Below are 24,789 nucleotides of genomic sequence, written 5' to 3' on the forward strand. Positions count from 1 at the left end.
CTGCTTTGTCCCTCCTGTGCAATGTAAGTTATTCCTGCTTCTCCTCCCTATCTGCTGGTCCATATCTCCCTCTGAACTCCCCTCCTCTTCCTCTCTTGTGGGCACCCATGTGACATCACTAGACATGTCATCATCGACGTCACCTTCCCCACCGCTATAAGTAGAGATCTTGGAGTAGGCAGCAACACCGGGGACCAACCTCCTCCTTGGGCTGATCTGGGTACTGTCGTCAGACTGCTGAGTAGCGGTTGTTGCTACCTCCTCTTCCTGATCCAATACCAAGAGTGGCTGCGCATCAGAAGTGTCCTCTTGATATGGATCGGAAAATAATTCCCGTGACTCTAGCGGAAGGTATGTGGTGGTGGTGGTGTTTTTGGTGGTAGTGTCTTTGGGGGTGCACATAGCAGAGAGTGAAGAAGAGGGTGCAGATTGAGAGGATGAGGAGGGTGCAGAAGAGTAAGGCTGAGTGAGCCACTTAACCAAGTCTGGTGCTTCCTTTAAAGTAATTGAACGCACCTTCTGCAACTTCCCACTTTTAAATTACCCTGTGACAAAACTCTCAGTCCCTATACCGATGAAGGACTGCTGCAGTATAGGGCAGCGGTCAGCAGTAGTGCACCTCGACCCTATGTACTGTGGACCGATAACAGTCCTTATAGAATAGCAGACTGTACCTCACTCAACCCTATGTACTGTAGCACCCTAGACCAAGTTACCAGTCCTTATAAGGACTTTTGTGGACCAAGTAGGTTGTGTGTGAGTGATTAGCAGACTGTACCTCAGTCCCTATACCAATGAAGGACTGCTGCAGTATAGGTCAGCGGTCAACAGTAGTGCACCTCAACCCTATGTATTGTGGACCGATACCAGTCCTTACAGAATAGCAGACTGTACCTCACTCAACCCTATGTACTGTAGCACCCTATATACCTTACCCGTCCTTATAAGGACTTTTGTGGTCCCAGTAGGTTGTGTGTGACTGATTAGCAGACTGTACGTCAGTCCCTATACCAATGAAGGACTGCTGCAGTATAGGTCAGCGGTCAACAGTAGTGCACCTCAACCCTATGTATTGTGGACCGATACCAGTCCTTACAGAATAGCAGACTGTACCTCACTCAACCCTATGTACTGTAGCACCCTATATACCTTACCAGTCCTTATAAGGACTTTTGTGGTCCCAGTAGGTTGTGTGTGACTGATTAGCAGACTGTACTTCAGTCCCTATACTGCTGAAGGACTGCTGCAGTATAGGGCAGCGGTCAGCAGTAGTGCACCTCAACCCTATGTATTGTGGACCGATACCAGTCCTTATAGAACAGCAGACTGTACCTCACTCAACCCTATGTACTGTAGCACCCTACACCAATTTACCAGTCCTTATAAGGACCTTTGTGGACCAAGTAGGTTGTGTGTGACTGATTAGCAGACTATACGTCAGTCCCTATACCGATGAAGGACTGCTGCAGTATAGGGCAGAGGTCAGCAGTAGTGCACCTCAACCCTATGTATTGTGGACCTATACCAGTCCTTATAGAATGGAAGACTGTACCTCACTCAACCCTATGTACTGTAGCACCGTATGTACCTTACCAGTCCTTATAAGGACTTTTGTGGACCAAGTAGGTTGTGTGTGACTGATTAGCAGACTGTACGTCAGTCCCTATACTGCTAAAGGACTGCTGCAGTATAGGGCAGCGGTCAGCAGTAGTGCACCTCAACCCTATGTATTGTGGACCAATACCAGTCTTTATAGAACAGCAGACTGTACCTCACTCAACCCTATGTACTGTAGCACCCTACACCAAGTTACCAGTCCTTATAAGGACCTTTGTGGACCAAGTAGGTTGTGTGTGACTGATTAGCAGACTGTACATCAGTCCCTATACCGATGAAGGACTGCTGCAGTATAGGGCAGCGGTCAGCAGTAGTGCACCTCAACCCTATGTATTGTGGACCTATACCAGTCCTTATAGAATGGAAGACTGTACCTCACTCAACCCTATGTACTGTAGAACCCTAGACAGGCCAAGTTACCAGTCCTTATAAGGACCTTTGTGGACCAAGTAGGTTGTGTGTGACTGATTAGCAGACTGTACGTCAGTCCCTATACTGCTGAAGGACTGCTGCAGTATAGGGCAGCGGTCAGCAGTTGTGCACCTCAACCCTATGTATTGTGGACCGATACCAGTCCTTATAGAATAACAGACTGTACCTCACTCAACCCTATGTACTGTAGCACCCTACACTAAGTTACCAGTCCTTATAAGGACCTTTGTGGACCAAGTAGGTTGTGTGTGACTGATTAGCAGACTGTACGTCAGTCCCTATACTGCTGAAGGACTGCTGCAGTGTAGGGCAGCGGTCAGCAGTAGTGCACCTCAACCCTATGTATTGTGGACCGATACCAGTCCTTATAGAACAGCAGACTGTACCTCACTCAACCCTATGTACTGTAGCACCCTACACCAAGTTACCAGTCCTTATAAGGACCTTTGTGGACCAAGTAGGTTGTGTGTGACTGATTAGCAGACTGTACGTCAGTCCCTATACCGATGAAGGACTGCTGCAGTATAGGGCAGCGGTCAGCAGTAGTGCACCTCAACCCTGTGTATTGTGGACCGATAACAGTCCTTACAGAATAGCAGACTGTACCTCACTCAACCCTATGTACTGTAGCACCCTATATACCTTACCAGTCCTTATAAGGACTTTTGTGGACCAAGTAGGTTGTGTGTGACTGATTAGCAGACTGTACGTCAGTCCCTATACTGCTGAAGGACTGCTGCAGTATAGGGCAGCGGTCAGCAGTAGTGCACCTCAACCCTATGTATTGTGGACCGATACCCGTCCTTATAGAACAGCAGACTGTACCTCACTCAACCCTATGTACTGTAGCACCCTACACCAAGTTACCAGTCCTTATAAGGACCTTTGTGCAACAAGCAGGTTCTGTGTGACTGATTAGCAGACTGTACGTCAGTCCCACTCCCTATACCGATGAAGGACTGCTGCAGTATAGGGCAGCGGTCAGCAGTAGTGCACCTCAACCCTATGTATTGTGGACCGATACCAGTCCTTATAGAATGGCAGACTGTGTATGTACTGTAGCACCCTAGACAGACCAAGTTACCAGTCCTGATAAAGAGCTTTGTGGAACAAGTGAGTTGTGACTGATTAGCAGACTGCAGCAGAAGGGCAGCAGTCAAGTATAATATTCTTTCTATATTTGGAAGAAAGAATATTATACATGTACAAGCCTATTACCATACCACTGATACCAGTCCTGAAAAGAACCTTTGTGGAACTAATAGTAACAGCTACTGTTTAAACTGACCCTCACTGCCTGACACACAGCTTCCTGCCTGTCCCTATATAAAATGGCAAAACAGAGGCTGCTGGAACAATAACTGGTTACTAGTCTGGGATAGCACTTTTGTGGACCTGATAGTAACAGCTAATGATGATGATGATGATGACTAATCTGGCTGTCCCTACAACAGCAGCACACAGCGCTCTGTCCCTTTCTCTAAACTGACAAAAGACACTCAGGCTGCTGCAAGAATCAGTAGCACAGCAAACCTATATACACCTAACACCTATACCAGTCCTGAAAAGAACTTTTGTGTACCAAATAGCTAGCGATTTATCTCTCCCTACTCCACACAGCAACCTTTCCCTATAGTGACAGAAGAAAGAATGTAAAATGGCCGCCGGATCGGGTGTATTTATAGGTTAGGGGGAATGTCCAAGTGTCCATGTGCTGTAATGTCTTAATTGGCTGTCCTGTACCCCATGATGGATGTGTCATCATAGGTCAAAGTTCTTTTACACAGTAAAAACACGGAAGTCCGCCGGGCGAACGGCACCAATAGTCCGCCGAACGGGCGGACCGCGAACAGCTGAAATTCGCCGCGAACCGACCACCAGGCGAACTGTTCGGCCATCACTAGTGATGACAATAGGTGGGAAAACCATATAAGTGGCCTATAAAGCCAATAGACAGAAGAGCAACAATACAGCTCAAGTAGGCATCAATTAAAGTCAATTTTGTAGCTGCAAAAGGGGGGGTTTATTGCATTCCAGAACATTGAGTGTCGCAATGGCCTACACTGCAAAAAAAATGTAATCTATATGAATTGATCAAACAAGATACCGTAAATACAAACTATACATTGCAACAGATAATAGAATAATAACATGGTAAATTGTACGATTCCCTAGGCATGAGGGCATATCACTTTTATATACAGTATCTCACAAAAGTGAGTACACCCCTCACATTTTTGTAAAGTTTTTTATTCTATCTTTTCATGTGACAACACTGAAGAAATGACACTTTGCTAAAATGTAAAGTAGTGAGTGTACAGCTTGTATAACAGCGTAAATTTACTGTCCTCTAAAAATAACTGTAGCACTAACCCACAAAGGAGCTGCTGGTTATTTTTGGGCTTACCGTTACTCTCCATTCTCCTTGTTGCACGTCTAGGGGATGCCTCATGGTAGATGGCCCAGTAACTTCAGACTGACAATAAATTCACTTGAATGGATTTTATTTGCAAAACTCAAACAATTGAACAGTCTTTCAACTTGGGATCAGAGGGTTGGAAATTCAGGTACTCCTAGTATCAAAGTCAAAATCACATTAAAGAACTTGCTTACTTTGACTGCATCCAGAGAATAGCCACTCGCAGCTGGATGATCACTCAGGTTGGACAGTCCTTCTCTCACAAGGCCTAGCAGCCAACTTGGTGCTTACTCAGGAACAAGTCTTTGCCACAGATGTTGTTGTAAAACCCATAGGAAAACTAAGCTTTAGAGCACTTGTAGGATACCTGGATCTTTCAGCCTGATTGTTGATATCCACAAGACCGGATTCTCTTGGTTACTTCAGCCCTTCCAGGCTCTTGCTAAGAAAACCAACCCGTATGTGGTGTTCTTCTGAAGAGTCCTCCCCTGGAATGCTTGAAGTACACTGGGTCTCTCCAGTACCGGAGACGGCACCCAACCACCTCAGAATCCTCCTTTAGTTTCCTTGCCTTGGGCTAGCCAGCCCCAAGACATTAAAGTCGGGTGGATCCGCACCCCAGGCCATAGCCTTCCTGGGGGCTGGTCAGGAGGACCAGGACCATGTAGTCAGCACTTCATACTGGACTGGAACCCCCAAACCACGTGACATCCGCATCTTATGTACCCTCTCCCAGAAGCACAGCGAGAGCGCCATTCCCACTGGGCGGGCTCAGAGAGAGAGCAACTTAAGCGCTTAACCAGACCACAGTTCCATGCCTGCCAGAAGAGACAGTGCCCCCTGTGGCCAGGCTGAACATCTCACAGTCCAGTCAGACTGATGCTAAGGCTTAATTTAGACAATTATGCTCAAACCAAACTGCAGTTTAGGCAACTTTAACTTTAGAAAAACCACATAGCGGGTGCTCTTCAGGAGCCGCCGCTACATAACTCAAAACACAGCCATTAATGTCTAAACCGCTGGCAACAAAAGTCAGTACACTCCTAAGTGAAAATGTCCAAATTGGGCCCAAAGTGTCAATATTATGTGTGGCCACCATTATTTTCCAGCACTGCCTTAACCCTATTGGGCATGGAGTTCACCAAAGCTTCACAGGTTGCCACTGAAGTCCTCTTCCACTCCTCCATGACGACATCTCGGAGCTGGTGGATGTTAGAGATCTTTCGCTCCTTCACCTTCCGTTTGAGGATGCTCCCCAGATGCTCAATAGGGTTTAGGTATGGAGACATGCTTGGCCAGTCCAGCACCTTTACCCTCAGCTTCTTTAGCAAGGCATTGGTCATCTTGGAGTTGTGTTTGGGGTCGTTATGTTGGAATTATGCCCTACGGCCCAGTCTCCGAAGGGAGGGGATCATGCTCTGCTTCAGTATGTCACAGTACATATTGGTATTCATGGTTCCCTCAAGAAACTGTAGTTCCTCAGTGCCGGCAGCACTCACACAGCCCCAGACCATGACATTCCCACCACCATAATATAAAGGAAAGAAGATGGAAAAAACTGCGCTAATGGGAAAATCAGAAATAAATCAAGCAGCAATTCTCCTCTTTGACATAATTACAATTTAGCAATAATATAAAAATAGAATTGCGCTAATTGTTCACAAAAAATGTATGTAAGATGAAAGTTAAAATCAAAAAAAGTCCACAAAAATCCACCAATAATTAAGATAGTGAGTCTTGATTATCACTGATGTTGAACTCCACCATCCATCACTTTTTCCTGGCAGCAAAGATTAAAGCAGAGTTCCACGCACTTTTTTTAACTTTTTCTTATTCAATCTATTAATGCCAATAATTTACTCATTGATCGTTTTGTTTTTGATTTTTTTCAGCTTACCTTGTTTCTAAGCTGATCAATTTCACTTCCTCCTTCTCCTATCTGTGGCTAATAACGTGGCGCACAGTCTCCTGGGACCTTAGTGTCATAATTCCCAGGAGTCAGTGTGTATCGCCGCCACTCAGCATTGCGAGATTTCAAAACCGGAAGTGACGCAATGACGGAAATGACACAGTACAAGGCATTACCAAACGCCATTTTAAATGTGGGCAACCAGATGCATAGCATCTTCATTGCCATCACAATGGGGCGGGCACTTCCGATGATGCCAGCAACTGGAGATGGCAACTAGAGATGGCCTTGTGGTTCGCCCGATGGTCGGTTCGTGGCGAATTTTGCTCGTTCGCGATTCGCAAAAACCGGCAGACTTCTGGCGCTGTTCGCAGCAGACATATGCGTTTAGATTGTGAAGAACTTTGACCCATGACACATCCATCATGGGGTACAGGACAGCCAATTGAGACATTTCAGCACATGGACATACCCCCTACCTTATAAATATACCTGATCTGGTGGCCATTTTACATTCTGTCTTTTGTCAGTGTATGGAAAGGACGCTGTGTGGAGCAGGGACAGTCAGTCTAATCACTAGCTATTACTATTAGGTCCACAAAAGTCCTATTCTGCAGCTGTCTTTTATCAGTGTAGGGAGGGACAGTTTGGTGTTTGGAGCTAGGGCAGGCTGCAAATCACTAGCTACTAGGTCCACAAAGGTCCTTTTAAGGACTGGTATAGGTGTACAATATATAGGGTTGTAATACACGTATAATATACTTTCTTTCAAATATAGAAAGCATATAATAGTGCACTGCATGCAGTGCTGCTGACCGATTCTGCAGCTGTCCTTTCTCAGTGTAGGGAGGGATAGTTTGGTGTTTGGAGCAGGGACAGTATGCAATTCACTAACTACTAGCTAGCTACTACTAGGTCCACAAAGGTCCTTTTAAGGTCTGGTATAGGTGTAATATTTGGTGTGCAGTATATAGGGGTGTAATACACGTATAAAATACTTTCAAATATAGAAAGCCTAGTATAGTGCACTTCCACTGTGCAGCATTGTGACTGCTGAGCGGTTCTGCTGCGATACTACAAAGAGTGACAAATGCAATTAGAAAAAAGTATTGTAACTGGTGTGATAGACCAGTGGCCCCCCAAAACGACAGATTGAAGCAAGGTGTTATATACCTTCTTCCACATACATACTGCACTTCTCTAGAGACTTTTGTCACAGGGTCATTTAAAAAATGACAGGCAGAGGAAGAGGCAGGCCCTTCCGCAGGGGTGGTAGGGGTAGGGCAGGAGCAACAGGCTTGAGCCAAAGTGGGAAGTTGCAGAAGGTGCGTTTGATTACGTAAAAGGATGCACAAGACTTGGTTGAGTGGCTCACTCAGCCTTACTCTTCTGCACCCTCCTCTTCACTCTCTGCTGTGTGCACCCCCAAAGACACTACCACCAACACCACCACCACCACCATATACACTTGAGTCACAGGAATTATTTTCCAATCCATCACAAGACATTGCCGATGCGCAGCTACTCTTGGCATTGGATCAGGAAGAGGAGGTAGCAACAACCGCCACTCAGCAGTCTGACGACAGTACCCAGATCAGCCCTAGGAGGAGGTTGGTCCCCGGTGTTGCTGCCTACTCCAAGATCTATAATTATAGTGGTGGGGAAGGTGACGTCGATGATGACGTGTCTAGTGATGTCACGTGGGTGCCCACAAGAGAGGAAGAGGAGGGGAGTTCAGAGGGAGATATGGACAAGCAGATAGGGAGGAGAAGCAGGCGGAACTTACATTGCACAGGAGGGACACAGACACGTGGTCTAGCAAACACGGGCAGGGAAGGTATATCACTTTTACTGCCCACTGGGTGAACCTTCTGACGGCCGTCAAGCATGTAACCCGTGGCACCCGTGTAGATTTGGTTTTACCGCCACGGATTGCATGCAGGCCTGACTCTTCTTCTCCTCCTCTCCCTACTCCATCCTCCTCCCTCTCCTCCTCAGCTGCCTCTTCCTTTTCTGCTGCTAGCGTCTCTTCCGCTGCACCGCTCCCAAGCTCCCCAGAACCTATTCCACATGCCAGGTGAGACGTTGCCATGCCGTGCTGCGTCTGTTGTGCCTGGAAGCCAAGAGTCACATTGGCCCGGCACTCCTTTCAGCTTTGCGTTCACAGGCAGATCAGTCGCTAACATCGCTCAATTTGACAGTTGGTAAAGTGGTGTGTGACAACGGTGCCAATCTGCTTAGCGCATTAAAACAGGGCAAAATCACGCATGTGCCATGCATGGCACACGTCTTAAACTTGGTCGTGCAGCGATTCCTTGTCAAATACCCTGGGATCCAGGACATATTGCGGCAGGCAAGGAAAATCTCGGCCCATTTCAGAAGATCTTACACGGCCATGGCTCGCCTTGCTGACATTCAGCGGCGACACCATCTGCCGGTCAGACGTCTTATTTGTGATTGCCCGACGCGATGGAACTCAACCTTCTATATGCTTGATAGGCTGCTCCAGCAGAAACGTGCAGTTAACGTCTACCTGTATGAACTCTGCAAAAGAAACGGTTCTGGGGAGCTGGGTTTTTTTTCACCGCGCCAGTGGCTGCTCATGCGCGACGCATGCAGACTTCTGCGGCCATTTGAGGGGATCACCAAACTGGTCAGTCGCAGCCATGGCGCCATCAGTGACATGTTACCTTATGCCTTCTTTATGGAGCGTGCATTGCGTCGTGTCATTGATCAGGCTGTGGAGGAGCAGGAGCGGGAAGATGAGGAAGTCGCAATGCTGGATGAATTCCCAGGGGGGGCTACTCTATCTGAGACAAGTCAACAACAGGAGTCTGAAGAGGAGTCAGAGGAGGATGGTGCCAGGGCGGATGAGGAGGAGCAAGAAGAGCATGCTTTAAACCTTTCTGGGATCCCTGTTGTGCGTGGATGGGGAGAGGAGAATGAAGAGGACGACATTATCCTGGATGATGAGCAGGAGCCAGGCCACCACACCGCTTCCACTTTAGTACAAATGGGGGCCTTCATGCTCCAGTGTTTTAATAGGGACCCCCGTATAAAAAGCATAAGGGTCAAGGACCAGTACTGGGTGGCAACGTACTTAGACCCCCGGTACAAACACAAAATGGCGGAAATGTTACCGCCGTCGCAGAAGGCTGTCAGAATGCAGCACTTCCAGGCCTTGCTTCGAGAGATGCTGCATTCTGCTTTTGCGTGCGCTGCCAGAGGAGCAATTCCCACTCCCAGAGAAGGATTTGCGGGTACCAATCCAACAGCGCCTGCAAGAAGAGGCCGGTTTGAAGATGTGTTGGTGACTTTGGATGTGAGGTCATTCTTTCAGCCGACCCATCGACAGGTGTCATCCGGATCCAGCATCAGGGAACGCCTAGACCATCAGGTGTCCGACTACATTGGGTTAACGGCCGATGTGGACGCTCTGAGGAGTGATGAACCCCTGGACTACTGGGTGGGCAGGCTTGACCTCTGGCCAGAGCTTGCCCAATTTGCAATCGAACTGTTGGCTTGCCCCTCATCCAGTGTCCTGTCCGAAAGGACGTTCAGCGCAGAAGGGGGGATCGTGACCGATGTTAACTACCTCACATTTCTAAAAATGAATGAAGCATGGATCTCGGAGGAATTCAACACATGTGACCAGTAGACCATGTATATGTCTATAAACAATTTTTTTAATCAAGCATACAGACCTTCTTTCTTCATTTGGCTCACTTCCTTGTCCCAAAAAAGCACACCGTACTATATGCCCCTACCCTCCTCTTTGAAGAGGTTGAGTGGTGTCATATTTCTACTGGGGCTGCTTATGAGGGGATCACACCATCCCTGTGCTGTGCTGACTTCCTCCTGGGGGTTCTTATTATGAGGGGATCCCACCATCCCTGTGCTGTGCTGAGTTTCTCCTGGGCCTGCTTATTATGAGGGGATCACACCATCCCTGTGCTGTGCTGAGTTTCTCCTGGGCCTGCTTATTATGAGGGGATCACACCATCCCTGTGCTGTGCTGACTTACTCCTGGGGGTTCTTATTATGAGGGGATCACACCATCCCTGTGCTGTGCTGAGTTTCTCCTGGGCCTGCTTATTATGAGGGGATCACACCATCCCTGTGCTGTGCTGAGTTTTTCCTGGGCCTGCTTATTATGAGGGGATCACACCATCCCTGTGCTGTGCTGAGTTTCTCCTGGGCCTGCTTATTATAAGGGGATCACACCATCCCTGTGCTGTGCTGACTTCCTCCTGGGGGTTCTTATTATGAGGGGATCACACCATCCCTGTGCTGTGCTGAGTCTCTCCTGGGCCTGCTTATTATGAGGGGATCACACCATCCCTGTGCTGTGCTTATTTTCACCTGGGCCTGCTTATTATGAGGGGATCACACCATCCCTGTGCTGTGCTGAGTTTCTCCTGGGCCTGCTTATTATGAGGGGATCACACCATCCCTGTGCTGTGCTGACTTCCTCCTGGGGTTGCTTACGGTGCTGCTGTCAGTGCTGTATATCACAGTGCTGGTGTGAGTGCTTAATGTCACGCTGCTGATGTCAGTGCTCTCTGTCACGGTGCTGCTGTCAGTGCTGTATATCACGGTGCTGATGTCAGTGCTGTATGTCACGCTTCTGATGTCAGTGCTCTCTATCACGGTGCTGCTGTCAGTGCTGTATATCACGGTGCTGGTGTCTGTGCTGTATGTCACGCTTCTGATGTCAGTGCTCTCTATCATGGTGTTGCTGTCAATGCTGTATGTCACAGTGCTGGTGTTAATGCTTTATGTCACGCTGCTGATGTCAGTGCCCTCTATCACGGTGCTGTTGTCAGATGACTCTATCACGGTGCAGGTGTCATTGCTGTATGTCACGCTTCTGATGTCAGTGCTCTCTATCACGGTGCTGCTGTCAGTGCTGTATATCACGGTGCTGGTGTGAGTGATTTATGTCACGCTGCTGATGTCAGTGCTCTCTATCACGGTGTTGCTGTCAATGCTGTATGTCACGCTGCTGATGTCAGTGTCCTCTATCACGGTGCTGTTGTCAGATGCCTCTATCACGGTGCATGTGTCATTGCTGTATGTCACGCTGCTGGTGATCATCTTCTTCACCCTCTTCTTTGCCTACCCTGGTCCCTGACCTTCCCTCTCCTCCATTGCCTTCATGCGCTCCACAGTCCTGAATTGCCAGAACAATTTCCCATATAAAAAAAGAATGCTTGTAGTTATCGATCCCAAATTCACCTCATACATGTGTTATATCATTGGCCATGTGGTGGGACTATGTTTGCCCAGCTAATAATTATCTTGTGGCTGCAAATTTGACCTAAAGGTTTGCGAAGTTCGACTCCCATTGAAGTCAATGGGGCCCGCCGCGAACGTTCGGTTTCGCGAATGGTCGGACTCGTTCGCGGTCCGCGTTCACGAAACGTCCCGTCGGAAGTTCGTCCATCACTAGCTGCCATCACCGAGCCCAGTGGGAGCAACGGAACCCACAAAGCCACACTCCAGGCTCTCACCATCAAGCCTTGTCTTCTACTTATCCTTCTCCTCTCTCCTCACAATTGTCCTCCACTCCACCTTCCATCATGCCGTCCTCATGTTTTTCTGGAAAAAGGCAGGCTTCCGTGGGCCAAATGTTCGAGCGTAAAAAAATGGCGCCGGATAACCCTCTTGCCCAACGGTTGACCGCTGGCTTGTCAGAACAGATAGTCTGCCAACTACTGCCATATAAACTGGTGGACTCGGAGGCCTTTCGAAAATTTGTGGCCACAATGGAAGGTCCCAGGAAGGAAGTTTTTCTCACAGAAGGGCATCCCAGAGCTATATGGCCATGTTCAGCGACAAGTGAATGTATCTCTGGCACACAGTGTCGGTGCCAAGATACATCTGACCACAGACACGTGGTCTAGCAAACACGGGCAGGGAAGGTATATCACTTTTACTGCCCACTGGGTGAACCTTCTGACGGCCGTCAAGCATGTAACCCGTGGCACCCGTATAGATTTGGTTTTACCGCCACGGATTGCATGCAGGCCTGCCTCTTCTACTCCCTCTCTTCCTTGGCTGACTCCTCCTTTTCCGCTGCTAGCGTCTCTTCCACTGTGCCGCCCAAGATCCCCAGAACCTATTCGACATGCCAGGTGAGACGCTGCCATGCTGTGCTGCGTCTGTTGTGCCTGGAAGCCAAGAGCCACACTGGCCCTGCACTCCTTTCAGCTTTGCATTAACAGGCAGATCAGTGGCTAACACCGCTCAATTTGACAGTTGGTAAAGTGGTGTGTGACAACGGTGCCATTGAAACAGGGCAAAATTACACACGTGCCATGCATGGCACACGACTTAAACTTGGTCGTGCAGCGATTCGTTGTCAAATACCCTGGGGCCCAGGACATCTTGCGGCAGGCAAGGAAAATCTCGGCCCATTTCAGAAGATCTTACACGGCCATGGCTCGCCTTGCTGACATTCAGCGGCGACACAATCTGCCGGTCGGACGTCTTATTTGCGATTGCCCGACGCGATGGAACTCAACCTTCTATATGCTTGACAGGCTGCTCCAACAGAAACGTGCAGTTAACGAATACCTGTACGAACTCTGCGCCAGAACAGGTTCTGGCGAGCTTGGTTTTTTCACTGCGCCAGTGGCTGCTCATGTGTGTGACGCATGCAGACTTCTGCGGCCATTTGATGAGATCACCAAACTGGTCAGTCGCAGCTATGGCGCCATCAGTGACATCGTACCTCATGCCTTCTTTATGGAGCGTGCATTGCATTGTGTTATTGATCAAGCCATGGAGGAGCAGGAGCAGGAAGATGAGGAAGTCGCAATGCTGGATGAATTCCCAGGGGGGGCTACTTTATCTGAGACAAGTCAACAACAGGAGTCTGAAGAGGAGTCAGAGGAGGATGGTGCCAGGGTGGATGAGGAGGAGCAAGAAGAGCATGCTTTAAACCTTTCTAGGATACCTGTTGTTGTCCATGGATGGGGAGAGGAGAACGAGGAGGACGACATTATTCTGGATGATGAGCAGGAGCCAGGCCACCACACTGCTTCCAGTTTAGTGCAAATGGGGGCCTTCATGCTCCAGTGTTTTAACAGGGACCCCCGTATAAAAAGCCTAAAGGTGAAGGACCAGAACTGGGTGGCAACGTACTTAGACCCCCGGTACAAACACAAAATGGTGGAAATATTACCACCATCACAGAGGGCTGTCAGAATGGAGCACTTCCAGGCCTTGCTTAGAGAAATGCTGCATTCTGCTTTTGCGTGCGCTGGCAGAGCAATTCCCACTCCCAGAGAAAGAGTTGTGGGTACCAATCCAACAGCGTCTGCAAGAAGAGGGCGGTTTGAAGATGTGTAGGTGACTTCTGGATTCTGGATATGGGATCATTCTTTCAGCCGACCCATTGACAGGTCTCATCCAGATCCAGCATCAGGGAACGCCTAGACCGACAGGTGTCCGACTACATCAGGTTAACGGCCGATGTGGACGCTCTGAGAAGTGATGAACCCCTGGACTACTGGGTGGGCAGGCTTGACCTCTGGCCAGAACTTGCCCGATTTGGAACTTGCCCCTCGCCCAGTGTCCTGTCTGAAAGGACATTCAGCGCAGCAGGGGGGGTCGTGACCGATAAGTGCACTCGCCTAGCTCACGACAGTGTTGACTACCTCACATTTATAAAAATGAATGAGGCATGGATCTTGGAGGAATTCAACACATGTGACCAGTAGACCATGTATATGCATAACTCTATAAACGATTTATATAATCTAGCACACTGACCTTTTTTCTACCTTTGGCTCACTTCCTTGTACAAAAAAAGAACACCGTACTATATGCCCGCCTGTTTGAAGAGGTTGAGCGGTGTCATATTTTTGAGTGGCTGGTATCAGTGTTGGTGTCAGTGCTCTCTATCTCGGTGCTGGTGTGGTCTCAGTGCTCTCTATCACGGTGCTGGTGTCAGTGCTCTCTCTCTTTTATGGTGCTGGTGTCTGTGCTCTCTGTCACGGTGCTGGTGTGGTGTCAGTGCTCTCTATCACGGTGCTGGTGTCAGTGCTTTCTATCACAGTGCTGGTGTCAGTGCTCTCTATCTCGGTGCTTGTGTCAGTGCTCTCTATCTCGGTGCTGGTGTCAGTGCTCTCTATCTCGGTGCTGGTGTCAGTGCTCTCTATCTCAGTGCTGGTGTCAGTGCTCTCTATCTCGGTGCTGGTGTCAGTGCTCTCTATCACGGTGCTGGTATCAGTGCTCAGTCTCTATCGCGGTGCTGGTTTCAGACAGTGAGGGAGATAGCAGTGGAGAAGCCAATCAGCAGGCAGTGCCAGCACCATGGCTGAGGATCAGCATTGGAGTGGCACCTCCGGACCACCGCAGTGGAGCCTTGCATAGGTGGGGGTAAGGGCCGGGCAGAGGGAGGGGCTCAAGCACAGGTTGGCACACTGGGACACTGGCACAGGACTGTGCTGCCCTGACTGTGGCACTGATCTTCTCCTGCACCCCCTTCATAGCCTGCCCTGAGCTTGCCTCTGCTCCATGCACTCCTGGATTGTCAATATTTCACAGATAAAAAAATGCTTGTCGTTGTCAAACCCAGATTCACTTAATACTTTTGTTATGTCACCTAGTAAGTATTTTGTGGCTGAAAATATGACCTGGAGGTTTTTAAGGTTTGCCTGCCATTAAAGTCAATGGGGTCCGCCGTGAACCTTGCGGTTCGCAAACTTTTGGCCGCGTTCGCGAAACGTCCCGTCAGAAGTTCGTCCATCACTAATGGCAACATCAGAAGTTGACGACGCTGCGAGCCAAACATACTGCGCATGCACAAGAAGGGGTGGTGCATGCTGGTTACTCAGCAGCACCGTATCCTGGAAGATAGTGCTTGTGGGCTTCACATGCCCACAAGCAAAATGGAAAATGCCAGGAGACAAGAATAAAAGATATCTTTTGATTGCAAATCGGCAATTGAGCGGCGATAGATACTAAAAACGTGAGTGCTGTATATGTGTTCTAATCCAAAGATATTCATCATAAAAATAAAAAATTAATTATATACAGTTGGAACTTTAATTTAGGAATGGTAGGAGTATAATGAATGAATGAATGAAATACTTATATAGCGCACAATGCGAACTGAATCGCCTCTAGGCAGCACTGGGGTGCTAGTCTCATAGGGAGACAAGAGTATCTACATAGTAGTGGAATGTTGAGCTTACAGGAACAGAGAGGAGGCAAGACACACTTGTTACATAGTTACATAGTAGGTGAGGTTGAAAAAGGACACAAGTCCATCAAATCAACCTATGTGTGTGATTATATGTCAGTATTACATTGTATATCCCTGTATGTTGTGGTCATTCAGCTGCTTATCTAATAGTTTTATGAAAATTATCGATGCTCCCCGCTGAGACCACCGCCTGCGCAAGGGAATTCCACATCCTTGCCGCTCTTATGCCTTGTACATACGGTCGGACATTCCAACCACAGAATCCGTCAGATTTTTTCCGAAGGATTTTGTCCAATTGTTCCGAATGAGGTGATGTACAAAATGTATGGCGGGACTACGTAGAGGCCAGTAGCTAATAGCTTTTGTCCCCAAATTTATTCTGAGCATGTGTGGCACTTTGAATGAATGAATGAAATACTTATATAGCGCACAATGCGAACTGAATCGCCTCTAGGCGCTGTGGCGAGCTTTGATCATCTGCTAAAAGAGGAAGGTCTTGAGTTTTTTCCTAAAAGCCAGGTGATTTTCTTCCAGGCGGATGTTGATTGGTAGAGCATTCCATAGCCGAGGCCCTTGGACAGCGAATCTCCAATCACCCTTGGATTTATACCGGGCTTTGGGCACGAGGAGGAGGTTTTTGTTGGCTGATCGAAGACTGCGGTTTGGTGTGTAATGATTTATTTTCTCCATTAGGTATTGCGGAGCTTCTCTATGCACGCATTTGTGGGTGAGGCAAAGGGTCTTGAACGTGATCCGATTTTTTACGGTTAGCCAATGTAAGCTCCTCAGTGAAGGAGAAATGGATTCCCTTGACTTTATCGATGAAAAAATCCGACAGTTTGTCACAGTAATCCTGGGATTCGCTTTCTGGGGGTTCTAGGCACACCGGATTCATTGATTGATTAACCAGTTTAAACAGTTCCCGTGGTTGGTTTGCGGCCGTTGAGATTGTATATGAGAAGTGGTCCTTTTTGGCTTTGAAGATTGCTTTCCGATAATTCTCTGTCAGACCTTTGTAGTTAAATAGGTTTTCCTCGGTGGGATTTCTTCTCCATGTTCTTTCCGCTCTTCTGCGTTCTTGCTTTAGTACGGAGAGGGAGCTATTAAACCATCCAGCATTTTTCTTCCTGATGAGAGCCCTGCGTTTTGGTGCTACCGAGTCTGCTGATTGCAGTAATGCTTTGTTCAGGGAGTTGAGTGTTTCCTCCGTAGAGTGGTTTAAGGTTATTGTAGATATTTTTTTGGACAGAGTGGTTTTGAAGGCTTCGGAGTACAGTTTTTTATGCGATCTGGTCCAGTGCGTTGTTACAGGTTTCCATTTTGCGTTGGTGATGTTGGTAGTGATTTTGAATTTGATGGCGTGGTGATCCGTCCATGGCAGAGTTATGTTGTCGAGTATGTTGACGTTGATGTTCTGTTTGAAAATGAGGTCCAGGGTGTGTCCTGACCCATGCGTGGGAGTCTTTATCAGTTGCTGTAGACCCAGTTCTTCTAGTTGATTGATGCAGGCAGTTGCGATGGGGTCTTTAGGCTCGTTTGCCCAAAGGTTGAAATCTCCGAGTGCCAGGAAATTTTTGAATTTTAGGGTGTGCATTGCAAAGGATTCCGTGAGGGGTGAAAGAAGATTGGACTTTGGTCCCGGTGGTCTGTAGCACAGTAGAATATGAGTGGTGTCATGGGGTGTTGGTTGAAAATGTAGCGTCAGGGTTTCCATAAAAGACACTGGGTTCTGAGATGATGGTTTAGTGAGATCCAGGTGACCTTTAAAGATCACTGCTAGGCCTCCTCCTTTTTTCCCTATCCGGTGTTCGGTTAGGATCCTGTAGTTTTCCGGCACCAATTCGGTGAGGATGGTGTTGCAGTCAGAGGTTAACCAGCTTTCGGTGATGAAGAGGCAGTCTACATTGTTCTCGATGATGATGTCGTGTACTTCCAGTCTATGTTTGACTGCAGACCTGGCGTTAATCAAGGCGCAATCTAGTTGTAGTGGTCGAGTAGATGTCTTCCTGTGGTTGGGAGCTGCTTGTCGTCCGGTTTTTAATAGTTGTTCTCTTTGAAGTATTTTTTGTATGGAACATGGCAATGTGGTGTTGATGTTCCTTAGTCTGTGCAGAACTTCAGCTGAGTATTTGAAGTAGCACATGGTTTGTGGATGCTGTTGATGGTACTATGGGCCTAAGATGATGATCCTGATCAGGGTATTGATCCTGAGGTGGGGCTAGGTTTCAGACTTGCCGCCGTGCTTGAGGCTATTAGCGCGCAAGTTGATCAGGGGATGCCTATATGGATGCGGAAGGAGTTGTTGTATTCGGTTGCTGGCTGTTCCAGCTGCCTTTACTTAAGGTGGAGGTCTCCACTTAGAAAAGAAGTCTGGCTGTGATCTGGAATAGTCGTCCTAGGATAGCGTAAAAAATGGAAAGGAGGCCGGAGGTAGGGGTATGCTAACCTATGGTTGTTCCAGAGGAAGGCGAAAAACCCCCTGACAGTAGCAGCCAAATGCACCAGTGGGGCAAAAATTCCTTCCTGACCCCCGTAGGCGGTCGGACGGAGTCCCTGGAACAATCACTGGGGGGGGGGGGGGGAGTGGAGGTGCGAGCTTACCTGGCTGCGGTTGTCCCCTTTAAACACTCTGGTTCCGGTGAATCTGGCTTGCTGTCAGCCTGACATTTCTGGAAAGCTGTCTGGTTGCCCCTTGCAGTGGGATCTTTAAATTGGAGGGGAGGATGGAGGTAGGATAGAGGTTAGAGACTCCTGTCTTAACTCCTGTTTTCAAATCCTGGTTGTTAACTCTCCACTTTAGTTCAAAAAATCCACTTGTGTTCAGAAAATCCACATGCAAGCCACAATCAGGGAGCAAGCTCAAGGGGGAGTTTGTATAACTACCTTTATACACCTGTGAACAATTAACCCCTCACCTAATTTGGCAGGAAGAAAGAGGGGAAAAAAAAAATGCTGTGTGTCGGAATTCTATACACACGATCCGAAAAAGTCAGATCGGATTTTATTATCGGAAAATTTTAGGTCCTGCTCTCGGAAATTCAGAGCCCACACATGATCGGATTTTCTGACAAAATAATCGGATCGGACTTTTCCTGTCAGAAACTCCGACCGTGTGTACAAGGCATTACAGTAAAGAACTCTCTACGTAGTTTAAGGTTAAACCTCTTTTCTTCTATTGAATTATTGAATGTGTCTTATTAATGTGAGTTGTGTCTTATTAAATACCTATTCGCGGAAAAGTTTTATCCCTTTTTTATTGTGGGGTCACCAGTACGGTATTTGTACATTGCAATCATATTTTCTCTCAAGCGTCACTTCTCCAGAGAGAATAAGTTCAGTGCTCGCAACCTTTCCTCATAACTAATATCCTCTAGACCCTTTTTTTTCTAGTTTTGTTGTGCTTCTCTGGAATAGGGATGAGCTTCGTGTTCGAGTCGAACGCATGTTCGACTCGAACATCGGTCGTTCGTGCGTTCGCCGAATTCCGAACGTTTGGGCCGTTCGCGGCAAAATTCGTGTGGCCCACAATGCACTGCGATGGCGCAATGCATTGCTGTCTCACGATTGGCCAAGCATGCACTGTGACCCCGCATGCTTGGCCAATCGCAGCGCCAGTAGCGAGGAGAGCAATGGTTGGCCACAGGCATCCTGCCTGTGGCCAATCATAGCTCAGACTGTGTAGTGCACGCCCCACACTATATAAAGCCGCCTTTCAGGCGGCCTCGTGTAGTGTTTGTTAGCATCTGAAGCAGTGGGTGTTCTGTGTACCTTCAACACAGTTACACACCAATCGTTTTTGGCTGATTTACTATTTTGCTCTTGTGTAGTGGTTACTGTCTGTGACCTGACCGCAGTATACACCACTATATTCACCTCACCTATATAGCTAGTGATCTAGCTTTAATAATAGAGCTTGCAGTCAGTAGTGTTAGTGCGTGCTGTCTGCGTGCTCTGTACCCAGTACATACCACTATATACACCTACATAGCTGTTCTCTATTTGAGCCCGATTGTCATTTGCTGGAGTTATTGGAAGTTGTGTGTGCCTCCAGCACAGCACAGTATACATCTGTATATACCCCTTTAACTCTGCTGTTTTCTTGTTATTGTCTGCGTGCCCTGACCGCAGTATACACCGTGATATTCACCTCACCTATATAGCTAGTGGTCCATCTTTAACAATAGAGCTTGCAGTCAGTAGTGTCACTCAGGAGATAGTGCGTGCTGTGTGCCTGCTCTGTACCCAGTACATACCGCTATTATCCACCTACATAGCTGTTCTCTATTTGGGCCCGATTGACATCTGCAGGAGTTATTGGAAGTTGTGTGTGCTTCCAGCACAGCACAGTATACATCTGTATATACCCCTTTAACTCTGCTGTTTTCCTGTTATTGTCTGCGTGCCCTGACCGCAGTATACACCGTGATATTCACCTCACCTATATAGCTAGTGGTCCATCTTTAACAATAGAGCTTGCAGTCAGTAGTGCCACTCAGGAGATAGTGCGTGCTGTGTGCCTGCTCTGTACCCAGTACATACCGCTATTATCCACCTACATAGCTGTTCTCTATTTGGGCCCGATTGACATCTGCTGGAGTTATTGGAAGTTGTGTGTGCTTCCAGCACAGCACATTATACATCTGTATATACCCCTTTAACTCTGCTGTTTTCTGGTTATTGTCTGCGTGCCCTGACCGCAGTATACACCGTGATATTCACCTCACCTATATAGCTAGTGGTCCATCTTTAACAATAGAGCTTGCAGTCAGTAGTGTCACTCAGGAGATAGTGCGTGCTGTGTGCCTGCTCTGTACCCAGTACATACCGCTATTATCCACCTACATAGCTGTTCTCTATTTGGGCCCGATTGACATCTGCTGGAGTTATTGGAAGTTGTGTGTGCTTCCAGCACAGCACAGTATACATCTGTATATACCCCTTTAACTCTGTTGTTTTCTGGTTATTGTCTGCGTGCCCTGACCGCAGTATACACCGTGATATTCACCTCACCTATATAGCTAGTGGTCCATCTTTAACAATAGAGCTTGCAGTCAGTAGTGTCACTCAGGAGATAGTGCGTGCTGTGTGCCTGCTCTGTACCCAGTACATACCGCTATTATCCACCTACATAGCTGTTCTCTATTTGGGCCCGATTGACATCTGCTGGAGTTATTGGAAGTTGTGTGTGCTTCCAGCACAGCACAGTATACATCTGTATATACCCCTTTAACTCTGCTGTTCTATAAAAAAGGCATCTGCAGGAGTTAGTGGGTGTTGTGTGCCTCCAGCACAATATAAACTACCCAACTACTGTTTTACCCAACTCCCTTCAGGCAATTACCATGTCTGGAAGGCCAGCAAGGAGAGGCAGACAGGCGCGAGCCGATAAAAGAGGGCAAGCAGGCTCTGTGTCTAGAGACAACAGTGCTGGTCGTGGACACGGTGCATTGTCATCAGCACGTGGCCATGGGACATGCTTGTCCTTCTTTTCTGCAGCTGGACATGTTGAACCGCAACATGCCAACGACTTGGTAGAGTGGATGACCAAGCCCTCTTCATCCTCCTCATCCTCTCTCACCCAGTCTCAGGGTAGTAGAAAAGCAGCTGCCAACACATCGTCGTCCCTCCTCTCAATGTCATCATCAGTGACTCCTTCCCTAGACCCACCACGTCCTCCTGAGGAGTCTCCTGAACTCTTTGAGCACAGTGTTGGGTACATGCTCCAGGAGGATGCCCAGTGTTTGGTGGGCTCTGATGATGACACTCAGCTAGAGGAAGGCAGTAGCGTGAGCACAGAGAGAGGGGATGCTCAAGAAGGACAGCAATCTGGCAGTCATGTTCCACAAGCTGCAGCATACTGCCAGGTTTGCTACAGCGATGAAGAGGGAGGGGATGATGAGGGCACTGACTCCACGTGGGTGCCTGGAAGGAGGGAGGAGGAGGAGGAGGAGGAGGAGGCACATGTCCAACGAGGCAGGATGCCCTCCGGGGGCCAGCTTAGGGGCAGCACACCGACTGAATCACACCACAGAGCTCCGCCTGCGCAGAGCGCTTCCTCTGCGCAGAGCGCTTCCTCTGCGCGTTATTCTAAAAGTTCTTTGGTGTGGGCCTTTTTTGAGACGAGTGCATCAGATCGCACCGCTGCTATTTGCAACATATGTCTCAAGCGTATCTCACGTGGCCAAAACATCAGCCGCTTGGGCACCACATGCTTGACCAGACATATGTTGACCTGCCATGCAGCTCGTTGGCAAGCATACCTCAAAGACCCACACCAAAGAACAAAGCGGACCTCTCCTTGCTCCTCATCAGCTGGCATCTCCAACCCCACTAGACCTTCAGTCCTCTCTGAACCCTGCTCTGAGAGGAATGAAGGTGTAGAATTAGGTGTGTCACAGCCAAGTGCTTCCGGGAACTCTGCTAGTGGTACATCCACGTCCGATTATAGCAGACAAATGTCCCTGCCCCAGCTGCTGGACCGGCGGAAGAAATTTACTCCCAGCCATCCACATGCCCAGCGGTTGAATGCTAGCTTGGCTAAATTACTAGCACTTCAACTGCTGCCTTTTCAGTTGGTAGACTCGGCCCCCTTCCGTGAGTTTGTACAATGTGCGGTTCCTCAGTGGCAGGTCCCCAAACGCCACTTTTTCTCACGGAAGGCAATTCCGGCTCTCTACCGGCATGTGGAAGGCAATGTCCTTGCCTCGCTGGACAGGGCGGTCAGTGGTAAGGTGCATATTACCGCTGACTCATGGTCCAGCAGGCATGGACAGGGACGTTACCTGTCTTTCACGGCCCATTGGGTCACTCTTCTGGCTGCTGGGAAGGATGCAGGACAAGGTGCAGTAGTATTGGAGGTTGTTCCGCCACCACGCCTCCAAAATGCTACTATTGGTTGTGACACACCTCTCTCCTCCACCCCCTCCTCTTCTTCTTCCTCCATGGCCTCTTCCAGTGCTCTGTCCTCAGAACCAGCGGTGCTCCGTAGGCGTTGCAGGGGCTACGCAAGTATGCAGGCAAAACGATGCCATGCCGTGCTTGCGCTGGTTTGTTTGGGGGACAGGAGCCACACTGGGGCGGATGTTTTGTCAGCTCTGCAGGGGCAGGCCGAGAGGTGGTTGACGCCACGCCAGCTTAAGCCAGGAATGGTGGTTTGCGACAATGGCACCAACCTCCTCTCCGCCCTCCGACAGGGACAACTGACCCATGTGCCCTGTGTAGCTCACGTCCTTAACCTGGTGGTGCAGCGGTTCTTGGGCAGGTACCCCGGCTTACAGGATGTCCTGAAACAGGCCAGGAGAGTCTGTGTGCATTTCCGCCGATCATTTAATGCCTGTGCTCGGCTGGCTGAGCTCCAAAAGGAGTTGAACCTGCCCAAGAACCGCCTTATATGTGACATGCCCACCAGATGGAACTCAACATTGGCCATGCTGCAGCGGCTGCACACGCAGCAGAGGGCCATCAATGAGTACCTGTGCGACTACGGCACCAGGACAGGGTCAGGAGAGCTTGGTTTTTTCTCACCACGCCAGTGGGGCATGATCAGGGATGCATGCACTGTCCTGTCACCGTTTGAGGAGGCCACAAGGATGGTGAGCAGTGACAGTGCATGCATCAGTGACACTATACCTCTTGTCCACCTCTTGGAGCATACGCTGCGTGGAATAATGGACATGGCACTTGAGGCAGAACAGAGGCAGGAAGAGGAGGACTTCCTTGCCTCTCAAGGCCCCCTTTATCCAGACAGTGTTCCTGCTGTGCCACCCATCACACAGGAAGAGGGTGAGGAGGAGGAAGAGGAGGAGGAGGATGATTGTGTCAGCATGGAGGTGGAGGCTGGCACTCAGCATCAGCAGCAGCAGTCTTATAGGGATGATTTACAGTCCCAAGAAACACGTGGACTTGTACGTGGCTGGGAGGAGGTAGCTGCGGATCATGTTGTCCTTAGTGACCCAGAGGACTCCGGACCGAATGCCTCAGCTAACCTACGCTGCATGGCCTCCCTGATCCTGCAAAGCCTGCGGAAGGATCCTCGTATTCTTCGGATCAAGGAGAGGGACCATTACTGGCTGGCCACTCTCCTTGATCCACGGTACAAGGGTAAGGTTGCCGACCTTATCTTGCCATCGCAGAGGGAGCAGAGGATGAGACATCTCCGGGAGGCCTTGCAGAAAGCTCTGTGCAACGCGTTCCCAGAGACTGGGAGGTCACAAACTCCTGGTCCTGGACAACGTGTTGCTGAGGCATCAGTCAGAAGGAGCGGTGGAGAAGGTGGCCGTCTGACTGATGCTTTCAGACAATTTTTTAGTCCGCAGCCCCAAGGTATGATTGGTTCCAGCACCCATCGCCAGCGTCTAATTTACATGGTGCAGGAATACCTAGGGGCAAGGTCAGACTTGGACACCTTTCCCACTGAAAATCCTCTGGCTTACTGGGTCTTGAGGATGGATCACTGGCCAGAGCTTGCACAGTATGCAATTGAGCTACTGGCCTGTCCTGCATCCAGCGTTCTTTCGGAACGCACCTTCAGTGCTGCTGGTGGCTTCGTTACCGATCACAGGGTGTGCCTGTCCACCGAATCAGTTGATCGACTGACCTTCATCAAGATGAATCAGTCTTGGATCACCCACAGCTACCAAGCACCTGAAGCTGATGTAACCGAATAATTTTTTTTGAAATACCACATCCCTTCAAGACTGCCTATGCTGATGCTGAGTGACTGTCCTGTTATGTTGATTGTCTATCCTCTTCCTCCTCCGCTGATATGTTGGAAGAACATTTTTGGTTCTGGGTGATGCCAGCAGCCCAATTTTTCTGCCCCTGTTTAACAGGGGCGTTTAAGTACAATTTTTGATGCAATGCTTTGCAGCAGGGCTAATTCCTGCAATAAAACTAGAGTATATGGCAGAGGTTGCAGTGTGATGGCACCAGTGCCTAAGGCCCAATTTTTCTGCCCCTGTTTAACAGGGGCGTTTAAGTACAATTTTTGATGCAATGCTTTGCAGCAGGGCTAATTCCTGCAACAAAAACTAGAGTGTATGGCAGAGGTTGCAGTGTGATGGCACCAGTGCCTAAGGCCCAATTTTTCTGCCCCTGTTTAACAGGGGCGTTTAAGTACAATTTTTGATGCAATGCTTTGCAGCAGGGCTAATTCCTGCAAAAAAACTAGAGTGTATGGCAGAGGTTGCAGTGTGA

Source organism: Lithobates pipiens, unplaced genomic scaffold, assembly GCF_037356315.1.
Source record: "Lithobates pipiens isolate NorthernLeopardFrog02 unplaced genomic scaffold, aLitPip1_a1.2 Scaffold_23, whole genome shotgun sequence".
NCBI classification, from domain to species: domain Eukaryota; kingdom Metazoa; phylum Chordata; class Amphibia; order Anura; family Ranidae; genus Lithobates; species Lithobates pipiens.